Source organism: Macaca nemestrina, chromosome 13 (genome assembly GCF_043159975.1).
Source record: "Macaca nemestrina isolate mMacNem1 chromosome 13, mMacNem.hap1, whole genome shotgun sequence".
NCBI classification, from domain to species: Eukaryota; Metazoa; Chordata; class Mammalia; order Primates; family Cercopithecidae; genus Macaca; species Macaca nemestrina.
Genome location: NC_092137.1, coordinates 37,192,944 through 37,206,038, shown reverse-complemented (window position 1 = coordinate 37,206,038; position 13,095 = coordinate 37,192,944). Strand labels below are relative to the sequence as shown.

At 45.1% G+C, this 13,095-nt stretch overlaps 1 protein-coding gene and 1 long non-coding RNA gene across 7 annotated transcripts in view; one reads left to right on the top strand and one right to left on the bottom strand.

The window, feature by feature from the left end:
• Positions 1-1,655: 1,655 nt before the first annotated feature.
• LOC105464846 (uncharacterized) lies at positions 1,656-7,810 on the bottom strand. The gene is made up of 4 exons (XR_977077.3): positions 7,704-7,810; positions 4,490-4,718; positions 2,546-2,582; positions 1,656-1,997 (listed from the first exon to the last, which is right to left on the bottom strand). It is a non-coding gene; the product is annotated as an uncharacterized lncRNA (long non-coding RNA).
• The window catches only part of LOC105464848 (eukaryotic translation initiation factor 2 alpha kinase 2), a 60,898-nt gene continuing 54,778 nt past the window's right edge, over positions 6,976-13,095 (top strand). For 2 of the 6 annotated variants that reach the window (XM_071076528.1, XM_071076523.1), the window contains exon 1: positions 6,976-7,067. The gene's annotated coding sequence lies outside the window, so the exon portion shown is untranslated. Of the gene's footprint in view, positions 7,068-11,912; positions 12,231-13,095 lie in introns of those variants that run through there. The other 4 variants (XM_071076525.1, XM_071076524.1, XM_071076527.1 and 1 more) reach the window with 3 other exon arrangements.

Here is a 13,095-nt window from a genome sequence, read left to right as displayed (position 1 = left end):
CTGTCAAATAAAGCCTGAAAAAAATAATTTCCAACAGATATGTACTATAGAAATACTAGAAGTTCTTTAGACAGAAGGAAAATGATGCCAGATAGAAATCTGGGTCTACACAGAGGAATGAAGAGCACCAAAAATGGCAAATGTGTGGGTATATATAAAACATATTTCCCCATGGCCAGGCGTGGTGACTCATGCCTGTAATCCCAGCACTCTGGGAGGCCAAGGCTGGTGGATCACCTGAGGTCAGGAGTTTGAGCCCAGCCTGACTAACGTGGTGAAATCCTGTCTCTACTAAAAATACAAAACTTGGACAGGTGTGGTGGTGGGCACCTGTAATCCCAGCTACTCAGGAGGCTCAGGCAAGAGAATCACTTGAGCCCAGGAGGCGGAGTTTGCAGTAAGCCAAGATTGCCGTGCCAGTGCAGTCCACACTCCAGCCTGGGTAACAGAGTGAAACTCTGTCTAAAAAAAAATTTGTCTTTAAAATCTCTTTAAAAGATAATTATCTATTCAAAGCAAAAGTAATAACAATGTATTTTGGGGCTTATATATAGAAGTAAATCTATGATAACAATGAGACAAAGGATAAGAGAGAAGAAATAGAAGTATACTCCTGTACATTTTGGAAATAAATTTGGTGAAGTTATTTGTGCATGTACTTCACAATCCAGCAATTACATTCCTGGGCATATATCTAAGAGAAACTCTTCCTTATTTGCATAAGGCAACAAGAAGGAAAATCTTCATTGCAGCATTGTTTGTAAATAGTGAGAAACTTAAAAACAAAACTGAGAAGAATGGATAAGAAAATTTTGAAATATTAATAGAAATAAATATTCAGCAGTTAAAATAAATGAATTAGAGCTATGTGTTTTAAGTAAATACCTTTTTTAATTTTAATTTTATTTATCATGATTATTTTTGATCCCTAGTTTGACCATGGTAAAGTAAATAAGTCTTAAAATACATAAGAATTACTTAATGGATATGAGGTTTCTTTCTGGGGTGATGAAATATTTTGAAACTACATAGTGGTTATGGTTGCACAATATTGTGAATGTACTAAGTCCCCCTAATCATATGCTTTAAAAGGGCTAGGCTGGGTGTGGTGGCTCACACCTGTAATCCCAGCACTTTGGGAGGCTGAGGTGGGCGGATCACCTGAGGTCAGGAGTATTCGAGACCAGCCTGCCCAGTATGGTGAAACCCCATCTCTACTAAAAATATGAAAAATTAACCAGGCGTGGTGGTGGGCACCTGTAATCCCAGCTACTTGGGAGGTTGAGGCAGGAGAATTGCTTGAACCTAGGAAGTGGAGGTTGGAGTGAGCCGAGATTTATGAATTAGAGCTATGTCTATTAAGTAAATACCTTTTTAATTTTTAATTTTATTTATTATGATTATTTTTGATCCCCAGGCTGACCATAGTAAAGTAAATAAGTCTTAAAATACATAAGAATTACTTAATGGATATGAGGTTTCTTTCTGGGGTGAAACCCCAGAGATTGTGCCACCACACTCCAGCCTGGGTGACAATAGCAAACTCTGCAATAGCAAAACTCTGTCTCAAAAAAAAAAAAAAAAAAAAGGTTAAAATGGTGAATTTTATGGTATGTGTATTTTACCTCTTTCAAAAAAAAAATACAAAAACCAAGTTTAAAACATAGAAAGATTTTATTTTAAAAAATAAATGCATACAGAGGTAATACCCTTTAAGTCACAAATGTGAATGACTTAAATGAGTGATTATCTCTGCTGAGAAGAGGAAGAGGAATAGCATCAGGGAGAGGAACACTGGGGCCTTCATCTGTCTCCCAGTATTCATTCGACAAGCATTTGTTAAGCAGCATTTGATATAGTGGATTACGCTTTCCTCCCAGAAAAAGGTTTTTTTTTTCACTTGGCTTGTAGGATTCCACGTCTCCTTGTTTCCCTATTAGCTGCTGCTTCTCAGTGTCCTTGCCAGTTCCACTCCTCCTCCATGGCCAGTCATCATTCTAGAACAAGGATCAGCAAACATTTGTTGTGAGGGATCAGATAGTAAATATTTTCAATTTTACTGGTCATGCAGTTTCTGTCACAATGACTCAACACAACTCATTTTAGTGTCAAAGCAGCCAAAGACAATATATAAATGAATGAATGTGATTGTGCACTAATAAAGCATTATTTACAAAAACAGGCAGCAGCCCAGTTTTGGCCCAGATCTATTCCAGACAATGAAATAATTAGTGAATAAAACAGTCAAAAATCCCTGTCCATGTGACCTTACATGTGCGAGGAAGGAGACAACAAAGACAATGAATCAATAAGTTGTATTATATAATAAAAGGCTATAAGTGTCATGGAGGGGAAATAGAACAGAATGAGGGGGATAGGGAGTGATGACAGGGTGAGAGTAATGATTGGAACTTAAATAGTGTAGTCAGGGGGCTTCATGAGCAAGTGACGTTTCAACAAGATCTGTGAGTTTTGCAGATATCTGAAGGACAAGGTTCCAGGCAAAAGGAAGAGCAAGTACAAAGGCACTGAGACAGTAGTATACCTGGCATTCTTGAAAAATCACAAGGAGGACAATGTAACTAGAGGAGAATGAAAGGGGGGCGGAGAAACAAGAGACAAGGTTAGAGTGGCAACCAGGGTCCAAGAAATATAGTGTCTTGTAAGCCCTTGATGACTCTGGGCTTGACTATTTTTTTTTCTTTTTTTCTTTCTTTCCTTCCTTCCTTCCTTCCTTCCTTCCTTCCTTCCTTCCTTCCTTCCTTCCTTCCTTCCTTCCTTCCTCCCTTCCTCTCTTTCTCTCTTTCTCTCTTTCTCTCTTTCTCTCTTTCTCTCTTTCTCTCTTTCTCTCTTTCTCTCTTTCTTTCTTTCTTTCTTTCTTTCTTTCTTTCTTTCTTTTTTGACAGAGTCTTGCTCTGTCACCCAGGCTGGAGTGCAGTGGCATGATCTCAGCTCACTGCAACCTCTGCCTCCCAGGTTCAAGCAATGCTCCTGCCATAGCCTCTGGAGTAGCTGGAACTACAGGCATGCACCACCAAGCCCAGCTAATTTTTATATTTTTAGTAGAGACAGGGTTTTGCCGTGTTGGCCAGGATGGTCTCGAACTCCTGGCATCAAGTGATCCACCCACCTCGGCCTCCCAAAGGGCGTGTGCCACCACGCCCGGCCTTCCTGCTGTATTTCGCATGATGCAAGGGACAAGGCAGATCTCTGGGGCCTCTTTTATAAGAGCACCAGTTCCACCACCCAAAGGCCACACCTCCTAATACCATCACATTGGTGTTTAGGTTTTAACTTATGAGTTTTATGGGGGACAGAAACATTCAGACCATAGCAATGATTTTATAATAATGTGCATGTGGGGAATATTGATAAGAAGATTTTATAAGTAAGCAAGACAAATTACTAAAGCAGAAACATCTGAGGGAAAGAGCCACAAGAGATGTGGTACAACATAAATATGGACCACTCTACAATTTCCAAAAGCAAGAATAATAGTTATTATTTTTCCTCTGCTAGTAAAAAAAGAATTAAGAATAATTGATACATACAAGATTGTTTTATCTATGTCTGATTAGTTGCTTTACCATTGTATATTTTGATCTAAAAGTCACTGTGAGTATTAAAAGAGCTAGACTTATGGGATTGACTATAGGTCAAAAACCATATTGATAATCACAAAGAGTTATGTAGTAAGTAAGGCCTTGCTGAGAAGCCCATGTGGATAAACTCACACATATCCTCCATTCCTGCGATCACAGCCTCTTTATTTGTTAGAACTAGCACTGGTATAGCTAGGGAAAAGGCTAACAGAAGTCTTCTTGCTCAACTGCTTCTCAAAAGCCTCTTTAGAAGTGGGTGCCTTTGGTGAACATTCACAAGGAAGCCCGATATGCAACAGCCACTGGCTCCATACAAGCCACTGAAGGAGGGGCCTTTGGAGTTTCTTGGGGGCCATGGTTATGGAGTAAGTGACTAGGTTGCATAAGATGAATCGACTCCAATATTCCTGACTCCCTAAGTATTTTTGATTTCTTTATCTGCATTACTTGGCATTACATGTTCCTTTAGTGTGAGCTGCCACTGAGCTCAGATTATAGTAAACCAACTGGGCAAACTGGCTAAGCGCTCCCACTGCTAGAGATAGTACATCAACTTTCTTTTCTTTTTTTTTCCTTTTTTCTCGCTCTGTTGCCAGGCTGGAGTGCAGTGGCACGATCTTGGCTCACTGCAACCTTCGACTCCCTGGTTCAAGCAAATCTCCTGCCTCAGACTCCCAAGTAGCTGGGATTACAGGCACATGCTACCACGCACAGCTAATTTTTGTATTTTTAGTAGAGACGGGGTTTCACCATGTTGGCCAGGATGGTCTTGATCTCCTGACCTCATGATCCACCCGCCTCGGCCTCCCAAAGTGCTGCGATTACAAGAGTGAGCCACCCCGCTCAGCCTCAACTTTCAACTTTCTTCGTGTCATCTTTAGACTCACCGTCATGCCTGTTTCTTGCTTTCTGTTGCTCTTTTGTTGTGTAAAGCGTCTCCCCTCAATCAGATCTTGTCCATATCCTCTTGGAGTGCATTAGCATCTGATTCTAGTTCTAGGAGTGAAGGCACAGGTAGAGATAGGGTATTTGGAGAATCAGCACCTCCTTGCAGGGTGACTGTTTCATGCTCTTCAATGTAGGCTGTACCAGCCTTATCAGACAATGGTGGGAAGCCTGTGGAGACACAGCAGAATTTAGGAGGGCAGTGGCACTTGAATTCATTCAAATCCACCCAAATTCCCAGGGCTTCATTCTTTTACAGTCAATGCCCTCAATGTTCATAGAAGAGACCTGATGAGTCTGCAAATTAAATTTATATTGTAATTCTAGGCCGGGCATGGTGGATCACGCCTGTAATCCCGGCACTTTGGAAGGCCGAGGAGGGGAAATCACTTGAGGTGAGGAGTTCCAGACCAGGCTGGCCAATATGGTGAAACCCTTCCCTACTAAAAATACAAAAATTAGCTGGGTGTGGTGGCGCATGACTGTAATCCAGCTACTTAGGAGGCTGAGGCAGGGAAATTGCTGGAGCCTGGGAGGCAGAGGTCGAAGTGAGTCAAGATCGTGCCACTGCACTCCAGCCTGGGTGACACAGCGAGACTCCACCTCAAAATAATTATATTGTAATTCTGGTACCTGCAGCACCAAGCTTTGCACCTGGGGAGCCCAGACGGTAGGGAATTGGGCTCCTCAGGGAGCCCAATATGCTCACACTCTGCCCATTCCAAGAGGTTCACTCATATCATATCATTCCCCTAGACCTCATCACCAACCCTCTGATATCATTCCTTCCAAATCTTTCCCCAGTAGAGAAGGCAGATTTTACATCACCCCTGAGGCTAGGAGGGTTTTCTGGTGCAGTCATAAAAGCTTGCGTCCTCTGATCATGCTTGAGCTTGTCATTTTTCATTCTTTAAGCTCTCTTGGGCAGTTCAGGGGCTCAAAAAGTCAGAAAAACTTGTCCTTGCTACTGCCATTGCTGCTGCCACAGCCACCCCAACACCCACAAAGCTGACAAATGGACACCCAGCACTGTCAGAGTTTTCTTGTCACCTGGAAATGCCACAAAAAATGGTTCTACCTCATGTCCACCTTCTAAACCTCCTGCCAGTGCTTTACATTTGAGGGACTTAAGCTATGCCCAGGACCTGAGCTACAGTGTAGATTTTAGTTGTTGATACCCTGCAATGCGGGGTTGTAGGGGGATGGAGAAGGGAGGCTGGAGTAGATGGCTGCCTAGGTATAATGTTCTTTTTTTTTTTTTTTTTTTTGAGATGGAGTCTCACTCTGTAGCCCAGGCTGGAGTGCAGTGGCACGATCTCAGCTCACTGCAACCTCTGCCTCCCAGGTTCAAACAATTCTCCCTGCCTCAGCCTCCGGAGTAGCTGGGATTACGGGTGCCCGCCACCACGCCCGGCTAATTTTTGTGTATTTTAGTAGAGATGGGGTTTTGCCATGTTGGCCAGGCTGGTCTTGAACTCCTGACCTTAGGTGATCTGCCCCACCTCGGTCTCCCAAATTTCTGGGATTACAGGCATGAGCCACTGCACCGGCCTAGGCATAATATTTAAAGTATATTTGAGGTCTGTCTTCGGACCACCTCCCTCTCTTATCCCAGCTAAGATATTGAGAGTACAGACTCCTGGTTATAGTTCTAACTCCGCTGCTTACTAGTTGTGTTAATCTAACTCCTCTGTGCCTCAATACTCATTAGTCACTGTGCCAATGACTGTGGAACTCTGTGTGACTCTGGGAGTGTGTCACAGTCCATCAGGTGAGTAGAATTTCTATAAATCGAGGACTACTGGTGTTGGACTATAGTAGGAAACTCCCTGGGGTACTGTAGGGAGCAGGTGGCTCTCTTTAACAGCAGGACTGGCCCGCAGGTGCTTTTACAGCGGCTGACAAGTGTCTGCTCATGAGTGAATGGATGGGTGGGAGCAGAGTGAAGGAGATTACGCCCCCAGGCCTGGCATCCCCAGCCTTGTAAAAGTGAGGGGGCAGTGGTGTGGCAAGTGGGGAGGGGCGCTTTGGTGTTTACAGGCCTGGACTTTAACTGAATCCTGGCTTTCCCACTTACGAGCCGCTGGACCCCTAGGTAAGTTCATTTACTCAATTTCCTCTATTGTAAAATGGAGCTGCTAAGACCCATCTTCCCAACCCCTCTCCAAATATTTGTGTTGAGAGTAAGTGGAACCCTTGATTCCATAACCTAATGCAGCCAAAGCCACCTGCTCCAGGAGCCCCGGGGCGGGGAGGGGGAGGCGGTTGGGGGTGCGGGGGTCCTGGCCGCGCAGGGGCTGCACATGGGTGACAAGCCCGCCCGCCAGTGCCGGCCGCCGGCGCCTCTCGCGCGCACTCTGGATCCAGTGCCAATTTACCCCAATCCCGTAGCAGACGAGGGCTTGTGCGAGAGGGGGCCGGGCGGCTGCAGGGAAGGCGGAGTCCGAGGGGAAAACGAAACTGAGAGTCAGCTCTCCCGAAGCTGCGGGTCTCCGGCCGGCGGCGGCGGCGGCGGCGCAGGTGAGCGGGGCCGGGGGCAGCCGAGGGAGCGCCGGGAGCAGGGGCCGGGGGGCCACGGGATAGGGGCTGCGGGCCCAGCCGGGGCGGGACCCGCCGATCCTGCGTCCCCAGCTCAGGACGCGGAAGCTGATCCGAAGCCCCTGGCCCCGGCTGGGTCAGCAATGGGAGAGCAGTCCGAGGCCCACAGCCCGGGTGTTGGGCCCTCCCTGAATCCAGGGAAAGGATCGTGGAGCGGGATGGGGACTGAAAGCCATTTTCTTCCCGCGAAGAATTTTTATCAGTGCAAGTAACAAATATTTCCTAGGCAGCGGTTGTGGGGCTGGGTCTAGTGGATGATGAATAGGCCTAGTGGCTTGATATATGGAAAATACGGAGGCCTGAAATACTCATAGACTGGCTGAACAATCTCTGGCTAAAAATCTCTTGCATGGAGAGTTGCAGTAGTTTCCCAATTGCCTGGCCTCGGTTCCTGTTCCCACTCCGTCTCCTTACCCCCGAACCTCCACCCCCTACCTCTTCTACACACCTCAGCAACTGGAATGTTCCTTTAAGTAAGAACCAGACTCTGCCCTGCTCAGACCTTCCCCATAGCTTTCCTGTCTCGTCAGAATCCTATAAACATTTATTAAGGCTCACCGGCAAGGTCCCTTGCACCCCCTACTCCGGCCATGCTAGCTTCCTTGCTGTTCCTGGCGCACAGCCAAGCATCCTCCAGCCTCTAGGCCTTTACACTGGCCTGTTTCTTCTTCCTGGAAAGCTTCTCCCTCAGATACTTGCATGGGGAAACCCCTCCCTTATCCTACACTGCTTCCCATGCCAGCTTATCAGAGCAGACTTCCTCAAACAACCTGCATATGCAAGAAACCCCACTCTGCCCTTGCTGTTCCCCCTTCCACTACCTCAATTTTCAACATAGTAGTTATCACCTGGTGATATCTTTTCTTTTCTTTTCTTTTTTCTTTCTTTTTCTTTTCTTTTTTTTTTTTTGAGACAGATTCTCACTCTGTTGCCAGGCTGGAGTGCAGTGGTGCGATCTTGGCTCACTGCAACCTCCGCCTCCCGGGTTCAAGCGATTCTCTTGCCTCAGCCTCCCGAGTAGCTGGGATTACAGGTGCCCACCACCACAGCCAGCTAATTTTTTAATTTTTAGTAGCAACGGGGTTTCACCATATTGGCCAGGCTGGTCTCAAACTCCTGACCTTGTGATCCCCCACCTCAGCCTCCCAAAATGCTGGGATTATAGGCATGAGGCACTGCGCCCGGCCACCCGGTGACATTTTCTTATGGGTTGTTCCTCCACTGGTAATTTCACAATTACCTATAGCAGGGTTCACTAGTATAGTCCCAGCACCTAGTACATAATAGGTGCTGATTAAATGTTTGCTAAATGAATGGTAATTCAAAAACTCCCTTTTGAATTCCAAAATAATGAGGCGTCCTGTTGCCCATGTTTCCTTCTTTCCTTCCTTCCTTCCCTCCCTCCCTCCCTCCCTCCTTTCTTTTCTTTTTCCTCTTCTCTTCCTTCCTTGTTTCCTTGTTTCCCTCTCTCTCTCTCCCTTCTTTGTTCTTTTCTTTCTCCTTTCAAGATGGAGTCTCACTCTGTCGCCCAGGCTGGAGTATAGTAGCTTGATCTCGGCTCACTGCAACTTCTGCCTCCAGGGTTCCAGTGATTCTCCTGCCTCAGCCTCCTGAGTAGCTGGGATTACAGGCACACACTACCACACCAAGCTGATTTTTATATTTTTAGTATATTTCATCATGTTGGCCAGGCTGGTCTCGAACTCCTGATGTCAGGTGATCCACCTGCCTCGGCCTCCCAAAGTGCTGGGATTACAGGCATGAGGATTACATGGCCCCATGTTTTCTTTAGTACTAAAAATGCCATGCCAGATGGAAGGTAAAAGACAGGCTCTCTGATGTCACTTGGAAATTTAGAATCTTGGGCAGATTATGCTATTGTTTTTCAGTTTGTTTATTTGAACCTGGAGATCCTGAATACTTGACCTGTAGTTTGTTTGTTTGTTTGTTTGTTTGTTTTAGATGGAGTCTTGCTCTGTTGCCCAGGCTGGAGTGCAGTGGTGCAGTCTCAGCTCACTGCAACTCTGCCTCCAGGGTTCAAGTGATTCTCCTACCTCAGCCACCTGGGTAGCTGGGATTACAGGCATGCACCACCATGCCCAGCTAATTTTTGTATTTTTAGTAGAGACGGGGTTTCCCCATGTTGGCCAGGTGACCCACCCACCTCGGCCTCCCAAAGTGCTGGGATTACAGATGTGAGCCACCGCCCCCCACCGTTTATTCATTTATTAATCAGATGCTAGTTGAAGGAATGATCTATGTGAAGCAATGTGCTGGCCCTGGAGGGGGCTAAGCCTGCAGGGCGACTATAGTCGCTGGAAGGGAGTGGAGGCATAGCCGAAGTAATGTCTGGGCATTAGTAAGATGGACAAATATAATTTTTTAGTGATTATGATGGAGGTTTCTTCCAGATGAGTGAATAAGATGTAGAATCTGCTCCCCAAATAACTCACTAATTAGTTTAAAAAGCAGTCAGGGCTGTGATGAAGGTTGGGCAAGGTGGAGTGGCAAGCCCATACTAGCTGACCCTCCAGCATCAAAGAAGGCTGTGTTGATCCTGATTGATGAGTGGAGATTGGGAGATTGGTGGGTACAGAGAGAATGCAGATATTGCACTATAAATGTAGAGGAAAGCAGGTGACAAGTCCTGGATGGGGTATCTGGAGATATTTTGGTACTCATTCATTCATTATTGAGCCTGGTCCCTTACCTCTAGTAATTCAGGCTCTATTTTAGAAAATAGAGCTTATTAAATAGGTGATTTTAATAAAGGGGATGAGCACTGTGGAAGAACCTGTGAAGGAGTGTCTGGGATTTTGAGCTGAAATCTGTAGGAAGTAGAAATTGACCAGGCCAAGAGAGCGGAAGGAGTAGAGTCAAGGGCATTTTAGCAGGGAGCAGGTTGGACAGAGGCAGTTAGGAGTTCAGGAGAGAGTCCATGGTGGAGGCATGCTTTTGAGAACCATCATTGTGTCTGTGGAATTTAAAACCACAGACCCGGAGGTGATCACCAGGGGAGTGAGTCTAAGTAGAAAAGAACAAGTCTAAGGACCAGGCCCAGTGATGCTGGAATATCTAGAAAAGGGGAAGTTAGCACCATAGGAAGGGTTAAAAAAAAATAAATGGAAGAAAGGAAGTTGAAGAGGAACCAGAAAAGGAGACAGAAAAGGAGTAGCTTGTGAGAACAGAAGAAAACCAGGGCCAGGTGCCGTGACTCATGCCTGTAATCACAGCATTTTGGGAGGCCAAGGCGGGCGGATCATCTGAGATTAGGAGTTCGAGACCAGCCTGGCCAACAATGGGGAAACCCCATCTCTACTAAAAATACAAAAAAATTAGCCAGGTGTGGTGGTGGGCGCCTGTAATCCTAGCTACTCGGAATGCTGAGGCAGGAGAATTGCTTGGACCTGGGAGGCAGAGGTTGCAGTGAGCCAAGATGCCACCATCACACTACAGCCTGGGCAACAAGAGCAAAACTCTGTCTCAAAAGAAGAAAACCAGGAGAGTGGGTGTCTTAAAAGTCCAAGCTAAGACAGGGAGAGGAGAGAGAAGAGGATGTGCAACCACATCAACACATCAAATGCTGGTTGTAGGTTGAGTAGAGAAGGACTGAGAACTGACTACTGGATTTAGTGATGGGGAAGCCATTGGTAACCTCGACAAAAACAATCTCAGTGGCTTGTGGAGACTGCATGATTGAATTGATGTGTGTGTGTGTGTGTGTGTTTTTCTTTTTGAAATGGAGTTTTGCTCTTGTTGCCCAGGCTGGAGTGTAATGGTGCGATCTCGGCTTAATGCAACCTCCACCTTCCTGGGTTCAAGCGATTCTCCTGCCTCAGCCTCCCGAGTAGCTGGGATTACAGGCATGTGCCACCACCCCGGCTAATTTTGTATTTTGTAGTAGAAACGGGATTTCTCCATGTTGGTCATGCTGGTCTTGAACTCCCGACCTCAGGTGATCCACCCGCCTTGGCCTCCCAAAGTGCTGGGATTACAGGCATGAGCCACCGCACCTGGCCGCTGAATTGATGTTTTAAAAAGATCATGATGTGTCTGTATTAAAAAAGAAAACAGATAATAACAAGTGATGGTGAGGACGTGGAGAAATTAGAACCCTCGTGCATTGCTGGTAGAAATGCAACATGGGTGTAGCCACTGTGGAAAACAATTTGATGGTTCATCACAAAGTTAAACAGAATTACCATGTGATTCAATTCCACTTATAGGTATATACCACTAATATTCAGAAGTAGGGACTTAAACAGATAGATTTATACCAATGTTCACAGCAGCATGATTCATGATGGCCAAAAGGTTGAAATAACCAGTGTCCATTCATAAATGAATGGATAAACAAAATGTGGCATATACACACAATGGAATATTATTCAGCCTTGAAAAGGAAAGAAATTCTGACATATACTACAACATAGATGAACCTTGAAGACATTATGCTAAGTGAAATAACCAGACACAAAAGGACAAATACTGTTTGAGTCCACTTATCTGAGGTACCTAGAACAGGCAAATTTATAGAGACAGAAAAGAGATTAGAAAATATAAAAAATTAACCAGGCATGGTTCCCACGCCTATGGTCCCAGCTACTTGGGAGGCTGAGGTTGGAGGATCGCTTGAGCCCAGGAGTTTAAGGCTGCAGTAAGCTGTGATCACACCACTGCACTCCAGCCTGGGCAACAGAGTGAGACCCTGTCTCAAAAAAAAAAAAAAAAAAAAAAAAAAAAAAAAAAAAAGAGGTTAGCAGAGACTGAAAGGACTGGGAAATTGGGAGTTGCTGTTTAATGGGTACAGACTTTCTATTTGGAAAGATTAAGAGTTCTAGATGTGGATGTGGTGGCAGCTACACAACATTGTGAATGGACTTAAAGGCAGGGAATTAATACATTGAAAAAGAATACATTTCATGTTATATATATTTTATCACAATTTTAAAACATAAAAAAAAAAATTAAAAAAAAAATCACATTGGTTGCAGGGTAGAGAAGGAATTGAAGTAGCTGTCGGAACTGGTTCTGAGATTCTCACAGCAATCCAGGAATGAGGTGGTGGTGTCTTGAACTAGGATGGTAAGTGTAGACATCTTTGGGAAGTAGAAAGATTTTGATGATAGGACTTAGTTATAGATTAGAAGGCAGGGAGAGGAAATGTCAAGGATGCCTCCCAGATTCATGGCTTTCAGACTTGGATAGATGGTGGAGTCATTTCCTGTGAAAGGAAACTTCAAACCAGCTTGGGAGAAGATCATAAATACAGTACAGGATATTTTGAGTTTAAAGTTTGTTCAAGATGTTCAAGTGGAGAATTTGGATAGAGAGATCTGGAACTCAAAGCGGTTCATAAGGAATATATAAATGTTGGAGGTAATGGCATATAGATGATCATTGAAATCATGGACATGAAAGAAATCACCTTAAGGAGAAAGTATAGAGTGAAGAGAAGAGGATTGTTGGACCATGCCAGCATTTAGAGCCTGCAAAGATTAAGGTGTGTTAAAAAGAGTGGCCCGGCCAGGCGTGGTGGCCCACACCTGTAATCCCAGCACTTTGGGAGGCTAAGGCTGGTGGATACTGGAGCTCAGGAGTTGGAGACCAGCCTGGCCAACACAGGGAAACCTCAAAAATACAAAATTTAGTATGGTGATGGGCACCTGTAGTCCCATAGTCCCAGCTACTTGAGAGGCTGCAGCAGGAAGATTGCTTGAACCTGGGAGGCAGATGATGCAGTGAACTGAGATCACGCCACTGCACTCCAGCCTGGGCAACAGAGTGAGGCCCTGTCTCAAAAACAAAAAACAGAAAGAGTGGCCCGGGAAGAAAGAAGATCAAAAGAGCTTTCCAAGAAGAATTAACAGTTTTACAGGATCTGATTTCTGTCTTTATGGATTTACCTATTCTGGAAGTTTCATATAAATGGGAATCATGCAATATATGT